The sequence below is a fragment of the Engystomops pustulosus genome, chromosome 1 (genome assembly GCF_040894005.1).
Source record: "Engystomops pustulosus chromosome 1, aEngPut4.maternal, whole genome shotgun sequence".
Classification (NCBI taxonomy): Eukaryota; Metazoa; Chordata; class Amphibia; order Anura; family Leptodactylidae; genus Engystomops; species Engystomops pustulosus.
The window spans coordinates 28,726,878-28,747,025 of record NC_092411.1 but is presented as its reverse complement, the minus strand read 5'-3'; the positions used below and the strand labels follow the sequence as shown (position 1 = coordinate 28,747,025).

Below are 20,148 nucleotides of genomic sequence, written 5' to 3'. Positions count from 1 at the left end.
TTGAAAAGTAATCTACTAGGGGTTTTGACCATACAAATCTGCAGAAAGTGTGAGGTTTTGGCCATAGAGATCTATATAAACAGGCCTTTGTGTGTGGTGTTAGTAACAGCAGTACTGTGAAAAGTGCATTTATATTTCAGGCACAATCCTCACACTGCTGTCCTCTTTGCTCTCTGCATTAAGCTGTTCCACAGCCCCCGCACCTCTGCTCTGACTGCTGGTTGAATATTACAGCATTGCTCAAACTCTAGACCGTGACTGTGGTAATCTTCTTATATTTGTTATCCATGGCCTCCTTCCTTCTAAAATCAACTTTTACAATTATGCTAATAAACCTGAGGAGCTACCATAGCCTAATCTGTGATCTGGCTTCACAGATTATTTCATTCACCCTCCCCCTGCTCCATCTGCATTTATACAGTGAGCACTTCTCAGAGTCTGTAAAGCCAGATCACAGAGGGGCTAGGGCAGCCCCTCAGGCTCATTAGCATAATTTTAAAAGTTGATTTTAGAAGGAAGGGGGCCATGGATAACAAATATAAGAAGATTACCACAGTCACGGTGCCTGGATCTATGAGGAAGTGACCCTGGTTTATCATAATGGATTTTGATGGTAGATTTCCTTCAACCCTGCCTGAAGCTTTGCATGGTGAATACTGAATATCATGTGCTACCATATTGTGCCTCCATGAATTACTATATTCCACCACCAATATAATTCTACAATACTGTACTTCACAATTTCATGTCCTCATTCATTTGGGATGAAGATGTAACCATAAAAAATAACATATAAGAATTGTATGGCTGGCAGTCTACAGACTTACAGCCTAGGTCTATAATATAGCTGTGTTCCTGAAATCTAAGCTGTGATATATTATTACATAAGCAGAGAGAATTTCCATTCCAGGATAACAATTCTTATGGGAGCGGTAATACCGGAGGAAACATGTGATTGACATAGAACGCTGTGTCACCACGGGAGGAGTCCGACCACCAGAAGGATAGGGAGGTTATAGTATTAGTTACACAGGTTTGGTTTAAATGATAAAACATGGATGAAACAGAAATTCTTACAGTCAAATAATTTCTTTAGTATTGATATGTTACATTCTTACAGAAAGAGCTTTTCCTCGAAGACGCTTTTCTCTGCGTATGATGCTGCTTGGAGCTCACCTGAGGAAATGACATATAATTTAGAGCTAATTACTCTCCTGAGATCCTTCCCTATTATCCCGGGTGTCAGTCTTTCTGCCTGTTTGGTTTGTGTGCTTTCAACGCACCTGTATTTAGTAGATGTACAACTGATGACAGATATTTAAAGGGAATCTACCATCAAAATCCATCATGATAACCCAGGGACACTTACTCATAGATCCAGGCACTGTGACTGTGCTAATCTTCTTATATTTGTTATCCATGGCCTCCTTCCTTCTAAAATCTCCATTTTACAATTATGCTAATGAGCCTGAAGGGCTTTGGGGGCATTACCAGATCTCCTCCATGTTGTAGCTTCACAGGCTGTTACACTATCTCACTTTCCCCCTGTTCCCTCACTTGTTCTCAGCTCCCTCTGCCTACTGTACTTTTGGCAGCAGTGAATTTTAGAATCTATATAAGAAGCAAAATACTTTAGGGAAGACATATTAGGGAATATGGATGTCAGGGAGGGGGTCTTTTCTTCAATACCACCATTATGTGACCCTAGGAGAGATCTTTTAATATTGGGTCCAGTTTCGGCAGTCCAAGCTACCCATTCACTATATGGTCCCCCAATGTTCATTTGACATGTCACTCCCCAGAATCTCTGCCAGAAGCCAGTTACCAAAAAACAGTATCAGTAATTGTATTAAAATTTGCATAAATCATTAAGAAATGGTAAAATATCTTGGTATTTAGCTTGAATTGGTAGTGTTTGCTTTTGCTGGCTGTGTCTCTAATTATCAGTTCTCCATAAGTTATGGTAGAGAAGGCTAGTTGCACTCATTGGGGGACTTACAAAACCCTAAAAAAATAGCATTTGCTAGCAAACCACCAGCACTTGGGAGTATTTCCCGCTTTACAACTTTGGGGCATGAAGGGGGACCATGGCGGGCAGCAGAGTGGGCCGGACTGGGACGCGTTAGCTACAATTAGCGACCATTTAAGCAGCATGGTCGCTAATTAACTGTGAAAATTAACAGTAGGTAGGACTTGCAGAGCCCAGCCGCCAGATACATCAAGAGACCAGAGCCTTGTGATATATCCAAGGGGGCTGGAGGGGCGGAGACTTTGTCATACACCGGCACAGGAATGTCTGCATATGATAAATGTCCCCCATTGAGCTCCTTTAATACCTCACACCCCCAACTCCTTGGTTGAGCTTCTGTCCTTCTAGCACGTTGAGCTTCTGTCCTTCTTGCTAGCATATTAGAGTTCAGCAGAGGGTGAATATCAGTTCATTAGGAAGGGAAGGAGTAGCCATATAATTGAAGAAAGAGACAATTTTCTCTAATAGATATATATGGGATCTAACATGCAATTTGGAACACTATTTTGGAACACACCATAACTAAGGTTTTTTGACCTCTTATTGAAAAGTTAGAACTCATCTTAGGTCCTGGTCCGGTTAAGGTAAAAGGTTTTCTACAACCCACCTAGGGATGGGAGGGTTTCTACGCCACCCTGACATTGTTCTTATTTTGGGGGATTACCACACCAAAAGGCAAGAAGAACCAATCACCGTTGATTGATTACAAGTTAATTAAGTTTGATTGGATAGTTGCCACCTTTCTATAAATTGCAGACATAGCAGACCCAACCACTATTTGCTCGTGAATCCAGTCGACTTTTTACACCTTCCCTGCTTTTACATTGAATCCTTTCCGCTCAATTGAAATGAGAGCGTTGCTGTATGTGCATGTAGGTTCATGTTGGGTAAAGTGAACCCATGTTTTGTGTCTTTCCAGAATATCTGACATGGGCGCTCTCATGTTGGTAGCTCGGTTGTTACTGCGTTATCTAGGCTTCCACTTCTCGTAAATATCTTTATACAATGTTTTTATTGCTATATGTTTTTGCTATTCCAAGTGTTGACCTTGTAGAGGGCTCTACCTCCCGCTACATCTGAACTTGCTTCTCTTCCAGGAGTTGTTTTCTCTGAAGTGAACACTGGTGAGTGTGAGGGGCTGTATTTTCCAGTTCCACTTATCTCGAAATCTGTCTGACAGGTAGAGTTTTTCTAAGGCGTCTTATGTTTCTTGTAAGCACAAAGCTTTTCTGTTTGCGTTGACATGTGTGTATGCTTTAGTCATGTCAATGCTGAAGGGCCAGCTCTTGCTCAGAAACCTCAGACATGGTTCTTCTATATGGACAAAAGCCGTGACCTTGACTTTCAATGTGATATTTTTTTTAAAAACAGTCAGTAATGGAGACATATCCTTAGAAATTAATACGAATTACCAGGGGTGTAACTTTAGGGGGTGCAGTTGCCACTGGGCCAAAGAGGTTTAGGGGGCCTATAAGGTGTCACTTTCCCATATGAGAAGACTATTACTATAAACCATACATTATAGCTTAGGGCCCGGCACAGACTTTGCACTGGGGCCCTTCAACTTCAAGTTACGCCAATACAAAAAAACAGTTCTTTTGAAGACCGATGGCTGACTTCAAATGGATAGTGAAGCGCTGCTTTTTACACATGACTTCAAATGGCTTGAAAATATTCTATATAGAATAAAAAAAAATTTTTAAATTAGGTTTTAACAGAATTCCAAGAATCTGCACAAAGCAACTGTGCAAAAGTAATAAATACTAGCAGCTAGAAACACTTGCACACAGTTCTTGAAGGAACTCGACAGGGATGTTGTTCCAGACATCCTCTCTTCATGTTATCCCATTGTTCCTGATTTCCTTGTAAAATAGGTAGAAAACAAGGGTATCTGGTCAACAGGCCATTGAATAGGCTTCAAGGGAGAAGCCCCTTCTTTTGTGGGGGGACATAACATTCAGAATTATAGGTCCCAGGGTTAACATCTGCAAAGAGTTTGTATGTTCTCTACGTTTTTGCATGGGTTTCTGCTGTGTCCTCTGGTTTCCTCCCACACTCCACAACATACTGGTAGGTTGATTAGATTGTGAGCCCCATTGGGGACAGGGACCGATTTGGCAAACTCTGTGCAGCTCTGCGTAATCTGTGTGCGCTATATAAATAAAGGAATTATTATTAATTATTATTTAGGGGGCCTACAAAATCCAGTGTGGTCTCCTAATTGTAAGCCTATAGCTGAACTATTTGGGATCAGCATAACGTCAGGCTTGTTGACTGTCTCCTCCGACAACCATAAGTATAAAACCTGTGCCATACCTTCCAGGTTGTAACTTGGTAACGTATACAGTATATTCTGCTTATTCTGAATGCTGTGTATACATTAGAATTCACCAAAATCACAGTTCAGGTGTAAAGTTTTAGGTTCTCTTTCTGATTTCTGTGCAGACGAATGTCATCAGCCCATGTCAGCGCCCCACAGAAACCCATAAGAGAGTCAATATATAAACTTTGCTTTGGCAGCGCTGCAAAAATCTGCTGTATCGTGATAAAATACTTTCACGTTGCTATAGCTTCCTGTCTGCAAATATAGAGGGATTCTCATGGCCTGGACCCAAACCATGTGGGAGAAATTACACCAGCTCCACTAACTAAAGCCAACTCACAAGTGTTTTTTTGTGTAAGGGTTTATTTTTTGTGGAATTTGTTGTCACCCAGGTTTATTAGACATTTGAATTGTCAATGATGTATCTCCTTTAGGCGTGAATGGAGCTCTGGTAGAGTTATACACATCCATATGAAACACATTAAAGGGAACCTGTCACCACATTTGCACAAATAAAGCCAGTGACAGGTTCCTATAGAGCTCTAATAACAGACTGACCCCCTTCTTTTAGTTAAAAATTGTTTCGCTTATATTACCTGGAATCAGAGGGGGCATGTCCTGTTCGGCAGGCCCCTCCCATCTACTCCTTTCCATGTGTTATGCCTCCTTACTGGTGACAGTTCATGTCATGTGACCAGAGTGACATAATCTCAGGTCCTTTAGCCTCTTAATAATAGCAAACTGTACCCCATGTATGTATCTGACCACAGCAGCCTCCATGGACTTCTACTCCTCTCCATCCTCTATGGAGGCTGCTGTAATTTCATGTAATCACATACATGGTGTACATTTGCTATTAGAAGGCCAAAGGACCAGCAATGATATCACTGGTCACATGTCATGAATGTAGCACAAGGCATCGTGTAAAAAAATTGACACAGTATTTCCCATCTGTACATAGAGCTTTTTATGTCTGTAGCTGAATAAGAGCAGGGATTTGAAGAGACACAGAGCTGTCAGTCACAATAAGAGGGCGTGGTTCACTGCAAGCCTGATAGAGAGAAAGTAACAGATGCCAGAGATGAGTCAGAGAAGCGAATTTACATATCTGAAAAAAAGCTGTAATTAAGATACAGAGCCCCACTGGCAGCTAATTTTAGGTGATATGGGGCTGACTTGTAACCCATTATCAGCAGGCATGGTGGTCAAAATCTGCTTAAAAGGTCCTCTTTTAAGAACACTTAAAGGACACCATAGTGGTCAGTGGAGGTCCTAGCAGTCCAACCCAGAGCGATTAGATACTTAGTCCCTTTTTGCATTGATAGGAAAAACCTCTTCAAAGGGGCGAGATATGCAACATCCCCAGGCCTAGCCTTTTCTTGGGGTCTGGAGGCAGCCGGGGCCCAGAATACCGGTGGCTGGCCTAAGGAACGCTGATGTCATGGTGCTTGGTATGGGGACCGGAGGGCTGTCCTACAGCCTGGCAGGTCTCCAGCAGGTGGTGTGTATGAGAAATATGAAGGTAGAGGCTGATATACTCTTTCTCCCTGGGGCAACCCCTGAGTGTCCGTGATATATGTCCCCGGGTGATTGATGGGGAAGCCCTTGGTGGTACAGCCTTATCCAGGGAACAGACAGAGGCATGGTTGTGCAAAATAATTCACGGTTCTTTATTGGAACAATGGCAGACAACTGCCTGAACGATTCTGGTACAGATTCTGAATTAATGGAGATTCCGGATTGCTGGAGTGGTCATGGAGAGTGATCCGCTCTAAGTTCTCTCTGATAAGAGAGCTGGGTTCCAAGAGACCTAGCCCCTCCTTGTCCTGGGGTTTTGTTACCCTGGTCAGGTGGTGGCTTACTCTCCAATCACATTCCAATGTACATGGTGCAATACAATTGGTAGACAAAATCACATACACTTAACCCTTGCCTGTTCAGGCAGAATCTACAGCTGCTGATTACCTAATATCCAGTGCTAGAACCTTCTAGAGTGTTCATGACTCCCTAACCTGGAGAGAGCGCTGTTCGCAACTACTCCCTTACCATTGTATTGGCAGGGGTGTTGCAGATACTTTACTTCATGTTTTCTGTAATATGTGTGTAAGTGTGGTGGGGGCAGGATGTTAAGTAATTTATCAATTTACATCTATGAATAGTTCTGCTCCGCTTTCTTGATATGTGAAGTGAAGCCCCCTGTCTTCTTCCTCATCAGCCAGACATTCCTCTCTATAAAATGGCCACAGATGGAGGGTCATGTGATCTCTTTCCATGAGCAATCACCCTGCCAGGACCCTATGATAAGATCAAGGCCCTGGCTGGGCAATCGCTCATGGACAGTTAAAGATCACATGACCCTCCATCTGCGGTCATGAACAGGAATGGAATGGCCAGGAATGTCTGGCTGATGAGGTAAAAGACAGGAGGTTTCACTTTTTACATCAAGGAAGTGGAGCAGAACTATTACTAGATGTATATTGGTAAATTACCGTGTATACTTTTTTGTGCTGAAAAAAAATAAACTGAATACTAGCCATTCCGACGGCGTGGGCAGCTCCTCTTCTATCTCTATGTTTGCGACAGCGCCTCTTCTTTCTTCAGCCCAGTGCCAGGTCCGCGTACATGAAGATAGAAGAGGAGCTGCTCGGGCTGTCGTAATGGTGGGTACAGAGTTTTTTACAGGGGCTGATGACTATATACTACAGGGAATACCAAAAGAAGAAGCAAAGGAGGAAAAGAAACACAAGGCTACAAAATGAGTAATGGAAAAGTGATAATCTTTATTACATATCAAAAAACATAAAAACTATATAAAAATAAAAGATAAATGCATCACAGGGCGAGATACATAATGCATGCCAGGTAATAGGTCCTGATAAAGTAAAGTATCAAAAGAGTAGTACAGATAATAAGTAATTTAAAGTCACAAAAGCACATATAATATAGCAAGAGGTAATAGATCATAGACACTAGTATACATATACATGCTTACAAAAAGCAATAAGGTGAGGAGTGTACCATAGCTACCAACAGATGTACGTCCAACGTGACAAGAGACATAACATGATCAGTGATAGATAACTAAACGCCAAAAAGTGGCGAAAATAACATTGGAGAAACAATAACAGGACAGACTATTAGCTGGCTGCAACCCCGACGCGCGTTTCAACTGCAGCAGGTCTTTGTCAAGGGATTCAGAGAGGCTTTTGGCTCTACTGGTATATATATTATTGTTAGATGTTCTACAGCTGGCAGGCTATATACTACAGGGGGCTGGTGACTATACACTACAGGGGGCTGGCAGGCTATATACTACAGGGGGCTGGTGACTATATACTACAGGGGGCTGGCAGGCTATATACTACAGGGGGCTGGTGACTATATACTACAGGGGGCTGGCAGGCTATATACTACAGGGGGCTGGTGACTATATACTACTGGGGGCTGGCAGGCTATATACTACAGGGGGCTGGTGACTATATACTACAGGGGGCTGGCAGGCTATATACTACAGGGGGCTGGTGACTATATACTACAGGGGGCTGGCAGGCTATATACTACAGGGGGCTGGTGACTATATACTACAGGGGGCTGGCAGGCTATATACTGGGGGGGCTGGCTATATACTGGGGGGGCTGGCTATATACTACTGGGGACTGGTGGCTATATACTACAGGGGGCTGGCAGGCTATATACTACAGGGGGGCTGGCAGGCTATATAGTACAGGGAGGGCAGGCAGGCTGTATACTACAGGGGGCTGGCAGGCTATATACTACAGGGCGCTGGCAGGCTATATACTACAGGGGGCTGGTGATTATATACTACAGGGGGCTGGTGATTATATACTACAGGGGGCTGGCAGACTATATACTGGGGGGGACTGGCTGGCTATATACTACTGGGGCTGGTGGCTATATACTACAGTGGGCTGGCATGCTATATACTACAGGGGGCAGGCAGGCTATATACTACAGAGTGCTGGCAGGATATTTACTACAGGGGGCTGGCAGGCTATTTACTACAGGGGGCTACATACTACAGACGCTGTCTGGCTATATACTGCGGCTGTGACCAATGCATTTCCCACCCTCAACTTATACTCGAGTCAATAGGTTTTTCCACTTTTTGGCGTTAAAATTAGGGGTCTCGGCTTATACTTGGATCGGCTTATACTCGAGTGTATATGGTACTTAATACCCTGCCCTCCACACTTACACACACATTACAGAACACATGAGGTAAAGTGGCCAACCCCTTTCAGGATTTTGGTTTGGAACTGAACGCATTATGGAGAATGTAGAAGGCTCTTTTAGAAATGTGACATGACAAGATAATTATGTGTGGAAGAAGTGTTAGGATTGTGAGGGTTTCATGTGCTCTCAGTCTGTATGTCCTGTAATTATGAGACTTCGATGACATCAAAGCAATCTCTTGTATTTGATATAAAGTGTGTGACGTGATCCATCATGTGTGTCTTCTTCTCTTTTTACCATTTTTTCTGGTTTTCTATAATTTGCAATTTTTTTTTTTTTTTTATCAAAGACCTCAACTGTGGTTCATTTACTTTGATGACTGCTTAGTTCCGTCTCAAGCGTCTGCTCAGGGCGGGTGGCAAAGATTCAAGCTCAGGTCAAGCCAGGGTCTTCAGCAAGAGTCAGTAAGACGGAAACTGGTAGGACTGTCCTGCACATGCCGGTGTCAGGTACAAGGAGAGAAGGTGCTAGCAGAACACCTCTGTCAGGAACTAGGGGACTTGGAGCCTGTAATTTTTTCCTAAAGAAAGGTGCATTTTATCCCTAGTGGCTGACAGGGATTAGCTGGGGACAGTTTAGCTATTGGTGGACTGGCCCTTTAAATAAGGCAGAGGAAACATGCACAGGTATTTAAGAAGTGTCTGCGCTGATATTGTGGTGCACGCAATCCTTTTGTGGCGCAGCTGCGCCGGCCTCCATGCGACACAATTTAGGAGGCTTGCCGGCGGACAGTCCGACTGATTCGGACTGAGCGAGGGATGTAATTTTCAAATTGTGCGCAAACCAAAGCACTTACATGAACCACTAAAAAGATGGTAGACGGACAATGCACTTTCTGTGAACTCCAGTGGCTGGGTAAGTAAATGTGCCCCACTACCCTCAGATAGGACACACTGCTGACTCTTTTCATCTCATCCTTTACCATCAAATATACTCAGTTAGCCTCAAACAGGTATCGCCTGATTTCTTCACTCTTCTTCTGCTCTCCATGACTAACACGGTACAAATCTACACTACTAGCTTCCTTCTCTATAACAAGCTGCTTGCAGATTGGACACAAAGGGGCACATTTTACCTTATATTCCGGCGTATAAGACGACCTGGTGTATAAGACGACCCCCTACTTTCCTGTTTAAAATATAGAGTTTAAGATATATTCGCCGTATAAGACTACCCCTTTTCCAACGCATACAAAACACCGGTAAAAATTTAAAAAAACAACAGATTTGAATTTAACATGGTCCTTTTTGTAATTTAAATTCTTGACATGCAGGTATATAGCAGGAAAACTGTCGCTCATAAACATAAGGCATACAACAACAACATTACCATCGTCCATTTTACTGTAAATGTTACCATACTGTACCTTAAATTTTTATTTTATTAAATATTCCATGCCATGTACTCAGAAGCGGGAAAAAAATTCCAAATGCAATGAAAATGGTGAAAAAACACATTTGCACCATTTTCTTGTGGGCTTGGATATTACGTCTTTCCCTGAGCGCCCCAAATGACATGTCTACTTTATTCTTTGGGTCGGTACCATTAAGGGGATACCAAATTTGTATAGGTTTTATAATGTTTTCATACATTTACAAAAATGAAAACCTCCTGTACAAAAATTATTTTTTTGATTTTTGCCAACTTCTGGCGCTAATAACTTTTTTATACTTTGGTGTACGGAGCTGTGGGTGGTGTGGGTGTCATTTTTTGCAAAATTTGATAATATTTTCAATGATATCATTTTTAGGACTGTACGACCTTTTTGATCACTTTTTATAGATTTTTTTTATATTTTTCAAAATGGCAAAAAAGTGCCATTTTCGACTTTGGGCTCTATTTTCCGTTATGGGTTTAAATGCATTGAAAAACCGTTATCATATTTTGATAGATCGGGCATTTTTGGACGCGTCGATACCTGATGTGTTTATGATTTTTACTGTTTATTTATATTTATGTCAGTTCTAGGGAAAGGGGGGTGATTTGAAATTTTAGGTTTTTTTATTATAATTTTTTTTTTTAACTTTTTTAAATTTTTATTTATACTATTTTTCAGACTCCCTAGGGTACTTTAACCCTAGGTTGTCTGATCGATCCTATCATATACTGCCATACTACAGTATGACAGTATATGGGGATTTTTCTCCTTATTCATTACAATGTACTATCAGCACATTGTAATCAAGGGGTTAAAACGAAATAGCCTCGGGTCTTCGGATGACCCGAGGCTACCATGGAGACGGATCGCCGCCCCCGATGACGTCACTGGGAGCGGCGATCCCAGGTAAGATGGCGGCGCAAAGCTGCCGGCAGCCATCGCTGCGAAAACACCCGGTGCTAGCACCGATCGCGGGTGTTACCGGTAAGCCTTTGCCCGTGAGACTTCTCCATGCACCGGGACCCGACCGCCGCCGTGAATACACGGCGGGCAGACGGGATTACCGGCGTATAAGACGACCCCAGAGAAGACAGAAGATTTTTCTGTCTTCAAAAGTCGTCTTATAAGCCGGAATCTGATCACGTGCGCCAGAAACCCCTTCTAAATGCGGCGCACATGGGCACATTTACTAAGGTCTTTGCTCCGCACTTTTTTCAGAATTTGCAAGTTCTTGTAGGGAGAAACTGCTTGCACAGGTATTTAAGAAGTGTCCGCGTCATTATTGTGTCACAAGCGACCGTTCTGTGGCGCAGCCGCACTGGCCTCCATACGACCCAAATTAGGGGACAGTCCGGCACTCAGTCCGACTCGCTTATTTAACATGCAAATTGTGTCGCATGCCCTAAGTTAAAAGTGTACCACAAAAAAGTTGGTGAACTCTGTCTGGCCATTGCGGGAAAGCGCCAGATTCATGATTTTTGGTGCATGTTCTTATTGAATGTGTCCCACCCAGCATTATAAACGGAAAGGACACTTTAAGTGCAGTTTTCGACTTCCTAGGTAAATGTGCCCCAATGTTTGCTTCTCCTCCAGCACTTTAACAAACTGCTTGCAGTTAGGACACCATTTACAAGATGCTCAGCTCCTCCTGCTCTATAACATGCTGCAGATAGGACACCATTTTGAATCTGCTCAACTCCTCCTGCTCTATAACATGCTGTCTGAAGCTAGTATACTCCTGTAAATGCAGTCTGTTCAGCTTCTCCTGCTCTATTATATACGGCCTGCCATGTACGCTATTTGTAGAAACACAGGCCAACAATAATAACTATCGTAAGTAGAAATGAACCGGGAGGACGATCCTTGCAGCTCTTCATGCCGTCTACTTCACCATGGTCAAAGATACAGTGACCTCAGATCCTGCACTTATCAGAGAATTGGATTATATTATTATTGCCGGAGTCTATTGGGCTCTATAGAAAAGATAAAAGGAATATAATGAATGATCAGAACAGAAATAGAACACATTATAATCCGGAATACCAGCAATGTGGGCCGCCAATTATCATTAAGAGAAAGGTCACTTAGTGTTCTTAACATGTTTGTTTTTCAACTTTATACATTCATTGCTTTCATTGACTACCGTTATGTCCATTACGATCTTCGTTACATCATTTAGTTATACATGTGATTATATATAATGTATTATGTTATGTTATAAGGGAGAAATCTCCTTTTTATTTACATTCTGTGAATGTTCTGAGAGCATCTCACGCACTACAGCAAGTCAGTCTGATGCCTAGGGCACATGTGGCATAATGGCTGCAGGACTGCTGCTGTGGGACTGCTGCTGTGGGACTGCTGCTGTGGGACTGCTGCTGTGGGACTGCTGCTGTGGGACTCCTGCTGTGGGACTCCTGCTGTGGGACTCCTGCTGTGGGACTGCTGCTGTGGGACTCCTGCTGTGGGACTGCTGCTAGCTAACCCATAGAGATTATACCGTTCCATTATAATTGATTGGATTTGTACAAATCCCATCCACACACTGCGTAAAAAACCTGCACTGCGCAATGATTTCCACTTCGTGTTTAGAATCTGCAGTGTTCCAATCATTGGTGCAAATTCTATTGGGGGCCTTTATTATCGCCTTTCAAACAGAAAACTGGTGGAAACTTTTTTCACTTGCTGTGTTTCTATTTTGGTGGTTTTTCGACACTCATGACCTGTTCTTTCTTTTGGCGCAAAATTGTAGTTTGGCTTGTGAATTTGTTATTTTTCTAGCACTTCTAGTTTTCCCACTCCTTTTGTGGCGCATTTTTTGGTGCAAAATTAGAGCTGGTCTAGAGAGTTCTGTTTCACCTTCGTGAATGGGGAGACAGTTTGAAACCCTTTTGTTCGCGCGCCAAATCATTAAAGGGGTTTTCCCATGAAAGAAAATTCTCAAATTTCAATCCCCTAGTGATGTTAACACAATAAAAATCATTTGTAACCCTGTAACCTGCGCCCAAATTAATAATTGACCCCCTATTTGCAATGTTGTAAACCACTACAGAGACCAGCCAAAAGTAACTGGTTTTTGCCATGGCCTGGCACCGCCTATCATGAAAGTTATCAGTTTAGTCTTAAAAACTTCACCAGAACTATATACAAATCTCCAGAGACCTCCCAAGGTTGATTCACAGGACCGCCATTTTATCCTACCTTTTTACACATCACCCATGAAAATTACTAGAAGCTGACTGTAGATCTGTGTAACCATACATTTGTGTGTGTTTTGTCAGTAGCAGCTGGACTGTGAAAAATAACTCTGACTGTTGGATTGTAGTTAGACTTGGACATTGGTTGTGTTATCAAAATTTGGTCTCAACAATCCCAGCTCCTCCCCTTTGCTTTAATATTTAACCAATGAACTTACAACAGAGGGTGTGCTGCATTTAGTGAAGAGATCTCTCACACCAGTGTACAAGTCCAGATACAGTCCTGGAATATAAATGCATTTTTCACAGTCCTGCTGCTACTAACCCCATACACAAAGTTATAGTTACACAGATCTCAGTGGAAATGCATAACACTCTCTGCAGCTTTGTGTGGAAAACTGTTGGTAGGTTGCTTTTATTGACATGTCTTCACAAGGCTGTCAGAAGGGTTAATACACACAAAGAGCCTGCAGCCACCTTGACTGGCGCTCAGTTGCATTACACAAGCGTCTTTATCGGGCCTTTGTTTGCTTTATCCCTGTGTACAGACTGGAAATTTCCCTTTGAAGTTAATGGCTGTATTTTAATCCATAATGACGCTGGGAATTATATTGTATCTTTACTCCTGATGCTTATATCTCTGAGCTGTTTGAAATAAACATTAGTAGAAGTCATTGGGAGATGTAATCGCTGGGTATACACAGTAATGGGCTATTTTGAGGGATAACATGATGGTAAAGAGTCAATTACATAGCAAATCATGTCTGCGGTATGAGGGACTGTGCCTCGTGTCTCACTCGCTGCTGGTTTATGCATGAACATGGCTTGTTCTTAAAGTGAAGGTGATGTGAAAAGTGAAGCGACCTGGGTGCCAAGAGGTTCTTTCTGCAGCATATTTGAGGAACGATGTCAGTGACAGATTAGAATATACCAGGTTATATCAAGAATACACATTATACTTTTGGAGGCTAGAGTATAATCATCAATTCAGATGTCCCTATCCATCCCCTCTGCTGTAATATCAAACCAGAAGCCTTCTACTTACTGAGAGTAGAAGTAAGGGACTGTGCTGTGAGATCTCAACCCAGTCCAGCTACAGGTGTGGAATTTGCATGCATATTTTACAGTTCTGCTAACAACTAGGGGGGCATTTACCATGAGGCAAGTTGAGCCTCTTACCTCAGGGTGACACCAACTTCAGAAAGGGATCAATATTGAAGTCAACCACTGTGCACCCCTGAGAGTATGCCCTTCACTTATTAGTATCTTTTTACAACAAGGGCTGGAAACACTGGATGGACCACTGACACCCATAATATTTTACCCTGTGGGTGAGGTTGAGCGGTGGTTTTTTAATAGTTTGCTTCAAGCAGCAGACAGGCGAGGATCACCCCTGCTATCAACACATGTAAAGGTACGGTTGCACAGATCTCCAGCTTTGTGTGGTCAAAACAGCTAATTGTCTCCCTTTAACTCTTTTATAACCACTAAGTCATACTCTGGCTCCTATTAAAGGCCCCTATAGAACACGATTATTAGTTTGGGAGGCGCTTTAAACCTGGAAGACTCAATGGCAGCCTGTGCTTGCTCATCTTAATGCAAGGTTGAGCTTTATCCTTAACGCTGGTAGCCATATTACAATGTACATGGTAATCCCATGGATCTCCCCTCATCTTATAGGGACAGGTTCCAACACGTTACAGTTTTACTGTCCTAGAAGAAGCTATAGAAGCTTATCCTTCAATGTAACAACTAAGCATCAGCTCTATCCCCCACCATCATTCTGATGCTATGGAGAATATGACATCAGTGCCAAGAAATGTGACTCCAGCCCCCTCCCCTATACTATATATAGGGACTATAGCAAGACTTTCTATGGAAAAAAACTAGGAAAACTCACAGAAAAACTCCCTACTGCATTTTTCTCCACTTTATTATGAGCAGAAGACTAAAGGGGATTTTATTAATAATAAGCTTGTATGATGTGCACAGACCACTAGTAATGAATATATTGCATATGAACTCCTGTATAGTCCTTATGAAGGTGTAACCGAAATCTACTGAGCAGTAGCAGAAAGTAGGCAGTAAAGGACCCTGATTTGATTCATATTTTCTCGAATGAATATGAAATTTACACCATTGCTATATCTGTCCCGGCTCTGTTGTAGAAGAGCATCACTAAAGGGTTAAATATGGCACACACTGAAGTTATAGCGCTATTCATGTTGTATAGCATGAGACCTCCGAGCCCAGGGGTGTCAAGTGAAGTATCTGAGTACCCTGCCATGATCCTGCGCCGTCGACAAGCACAGCATAGGGGCAGGGAAACAGAGCCACGCTTGATCACACAAAGAGTCAGACCTTAAAGGGAACCTGTCACCACATTTACACATATACAGCCAGTGACTACAGACAGTTATTAGAGCCCTAATAACTGACTGACTAAATCACCTTTTTTCTTATATTACATGGCATTAGAGGGGGCGTGTCCTGCTCATCCAGCCCCTCCCATCTACTCCTCCCCATGCAGTTCATGTTATGTGACCAGAGTGACATCATCTCGGGTACTTTAGCCTCTTAATAATAGCAAAATGTACCCCATGCATGTATCTGACCACTTGAAGTCACAGCAGCCTCCATGGACTTCTACTCCTCTCCCTCCTACATGGAGGCTGCTGTGATTTCATGTGATCACATACATGGGGTACAGTTTGCTATTCTTAGAAGGCTAAAGGACCTGTGATGATGTCACTGGTCACATGTCATGAATGTCACATCGCAACGTGTAAAAAAATAATGGGGTGTAAATTCAGCACACCAATACTACAACTGGGAGTTGTGATCCTCCACCACTCATTGGTGGAGGAAAATCAATGCCAAAATCCCTCTCCCTTTGTAATCAAAATTGATTTTGAAAAACATGACCACAGAGGTATTTGACACCGTTGAGTGAACTTACCGTGTACTTGCACACAGCAGCCAATCACAGCACAGCTAATATTTTGAAACCTCCCTTTGTAAAATGAAAGTTAATCTCTCGTTGATCGCTATACGGAATACAAATATTTGTTCCTTTAGGTCAGTGATGGCAAACCTTTTGGAGACAGAGTGCCCAAACTAAAACCAAAATCCACTTATTTTCCTGTGAAGTGCCAACATGGCATTTTAAGCAGTAACTTATTGCTACCTGTTCTTCAACATCATTCAATTGTATCGCCCCCCAGAGGCCACCAATATAGTTGAAAGAAGGAGGGCAAATTCAGACTCTCGTTGTAGCTTCTCTCCAGGGTCTCTCTGTAGAGTAAAAATGGTTGGTCCAGCACGATGACCTCCAATGATATTGCAGTTTTGTCAACACCTTCTCACTTTTCCCACAGTTCCCATCAGCCAATGAAGTGTTACTTTAAAATAAGCATTTCTTAAGTTGCCTGGGACTGGGTGAATTTGGTCCTATTTGGTGAACTCTGTCCTGGGGTGATGGTCTGAGTGCCCACAGAAATGGCTCTGAGTGCCACCTCTCAGGTTCGCCACCACTGCTTTAGGTGGTTTCCATAAATCTGTCTCACAAATAGACTGTAATATGTTTTTTTTGTTCTTTCACTGTATTATACTACTGTACTACAGTTATAGCAGCATATTTCCCTGTCTATACAAGCCAGGATTCAAATGCAAATACTGGAGCCTATGACTGCCCTAATCTGTCTCCTTCAATGAGAATTGTTCAATTTAAAGAAATTACAGGAATCATACGGTGCACAGGAGCACCCAAAAACATTATCCTGCTCTAACTACTGGATCATCTTCACCTTTACCACGCATGGACCTCATCTTCTATCATTACATAGACTGTGTGTACAGAACGACAGGGAACCAAATCCTCCAATCTCAGGTTATTAGAGCTGTGATTTCTAACAACAGATATCCAGAAGGCAGGAATAAGAGAGAAAAAGTCAATATCTGCTCCCATCTGATGTTATTAGCCCGTCCTGCTGTGTGTGTGTATATATATATATATATATATATATATAAATATATATATATATATATATACAGGCAGTCCCCGGGTTACATACAAGATAGGGTCTGTAGGTTTGTTCTTAAGTTGAGTTAGTATGTAAGTCGGAACTGTATACTTTATTATTGTAACCCCAGTCAAAATTTTTTTGGTCTCTGTGACAATTGGATTTTAAAAATGTTGGATTGTCATAAGAACCTGGAGTAACACTAAAGCTTCATTACAGACACCTGTGATAACTGTTACAGCTGATTATTGTAGCCTAGGACTAAAGTACAGCAAATTACTAAAATCCAGAGGTCAGTTTGTAACTAGGGGTCGTATGTAAGTCAGGTGTTCTTAAGTAGGGGACCGCCTGTATATATATATATATACATGCTGGAGATCAAAATTAGAGAACAATGTATGATCACTTTATTTTTTCCAGAAATAATGTAATGTAAACCTAAGTTATCACTTGAATCCAGATGAAAAAATTGCAACATTTTAGCAAAAAACTTCAGCTGCCCCTGACCAGCGGCACAAATTATATTGGAACTGATTGCGACTTTTGGAGACTTTTTAAAACAGAAGTCTGAAATTAACTAAAGACCAAACGCCACCATGTATCAATAAAGAAAAAAAAACATAAGATACATCTAACCAGCAGAAAAGCCAAGAAAAAGTCCCAAAAAACAGACAGACAAAGCCGAGCTTTTGATACGTGTGCCTCAATGACTTTCAGAGGATCAGAAGAAGGGTTAATGAAAGTTGGTCCCTTCACTGGTGGGCTCTAGGAACCCACCAATGAGAACAGAAGGCAGAATATGATGATGCCTAAAAAAAACGTTGTTGGCAAAATAAAAAAAAACAAGCCCCATACAGCTCAATGGCAAAAAAATCCAAAATAACAAGACGGAAATGACTAGTTTGTGTCACTCTGGAGAGAAAATGACTATGGCTAAATATGCAAATTACTACTCTCTAGCGTCGATGACATAGATTGATGAAACTGACCCTCCATACAGTACACATTGTCCTGCGTCTTTGTAGCTCTAAGTAGAATTATTGTGAGAGGAAATGTTCTTGGAAGTGCAAATCTTTAAAAACTGTAAACAAAAAAAACTTAACATCCGGTTCAGTGAAGCTTGGTTTCCACCAATTTGCAGATTATGTGGACAATAGGTTATCTTTCAAGGAAAAAAAAAATGTTCTATGATCTGAAGCATTGTGTGTGTGTTGTGTTTTACAGTAGTTCAGCACAACTTCCAGACAGCGTAGCTTAGATAAGCATACAGGCGGTCCCCTACTTAAGAACACCCGACTTACAGACAACCCCTAGTTACAAACGGACCTCTGCATGTTGGTAATTTACTGTACATTAGCCCTAGGCTACAATAATCAGCTGTAACAGTTATCACAGGCGTCTGTAATTAAGACTTATTGTTAATCCTGGTTCTTATGACAACCCAACATTATTAAAATCCATTAGTCATACAGACCAAAAAAATTTTGACTGGCGTTACAATTATAAAGTATACAGTTTCGACTTACATACAAATTCAACTTAAGAACAAACCTGCAGAACCTATCATGTACGTAACCCGGGGACTGTCTGTATTTTACTTGAATTAACGTGCATCAGATTTGTCTTCTTTGTGGTGGAGTAACAACCTGATGTGTCTTAACACCTGTGCTAAAAATTCTTCAAATTAAAATTCTAACAAAATGTTTTAATTTTTTTTAATGATTTCAGAAATAATAAGTGCAGGTGATAATGAAGTATATTACAATTTTATATTGTATATATTATATTTATATTGTAATTTTAAGTAAAGCAGTTTCTCTCTGCCTTTTTTGTGCTCCTTCTTTCTCCTGTAGTGAGCAGTGCATCTGAAAGCCTTCTGAGTCCCGTTCCACCTCCATGAGCGAACAGGCATTATGTCATCTGTAAATTCAGATAAACTGGTCATAGCCAAGGGCAGGGTCGGCTCCAGGTTTCAGTAGGCCCCTGGGCAGCAGAGCCTCAGTGGGCCCCTTTGGAGTGAACTCACACGACAGCATAAAAAATTCAGAAACTAAAACAGTCTACTGTTTCCTAAAATATTCCCTAGTTTCTCATACCCATATAATAACCTCTCATGGTTATTTTATATAAAATCCCCTCACTCCCTATGAATTCATTAGATATAGCAACCTTCCCCCCCCCCCCCATGGATTCCTTATGTACAGCCTTATGTGAGACGCTAGGCAGAAAATTTAATTCTATGCCAAATTTTTTATACATATATAATTTTTTTTTCAAAAGAAGGAAGCCCATAATTTAAAAAGAAACGTTATTAGAAATGTATTATATTAAAGACAAAGAGTCAAATACAATAAACATATCACAGCAAAAACAATGACAAGAAAAGAAATGAAAATAAGTACAAAAAAAAATTAATTAAGAGGGAAAAGTGAAATGGCTCCAGGCAGCAGGACACTGGACCTCCTATGATGTGTCCTGCTGGCTTCTGGGGGATGGAGGAGGCCATGCAGATATTACTGTATGCACACCCCCTACACTATGACCACTCCCATATCAGTGGTGGGAGGGGCATGCAGATGTTTCTGATTCCTCCATGTAATTTCCTCTGAGCTCCATTTGGACATCTTTATAAATATTAGGTATAAGACACATACAAATAATGTAAAACATTTGATTTCTGTATGTATCTCTACAGGAAAATCTATTACCGAGTAAGAAGCTCGTTCACAAGTCTCTAACATGACAGCCATGTGTGAAGTAACTCCATTTATTCCTGTTTTACAGAACACCCGCTGGTCTGCAGTTGTCTGGAAGAATTCACATAAACGACAATGACAAGAACCTATGACACGGCGTCCGGCTGCGGTATGTTACAGCCATGACTCTCGCTTGTATTTTTCTGGGGGTTTTAATGGTTTACTAAAGAAATGAGAGAAATATGTTAT

At 41.7% G+C, this 20,148-nt stretch overlaps 1 protein-coding gene across 2 annotated transcripts in view; it reads left to right on the top strand.

Moving 5' to 3' along the window:
• The window catches only part of GHR (growth hormone receptor), a 252,529-nt gene that overhangs the window by 5,345 nt on the left and 227,036 nt on the right, over positions 1–20,148 (top strand). For both annotated transcript variants that reach the window (XM_072136690.1, XM_072136680.1), the window contains exon 2: positions 19,988–20,068. The gene's annotated coding sequence lies outside the window, so the exon portion shown is untranslated. The remainder of the gene's footprint in view (positions 1–19,987; positions 20,069–20,148) is intronic.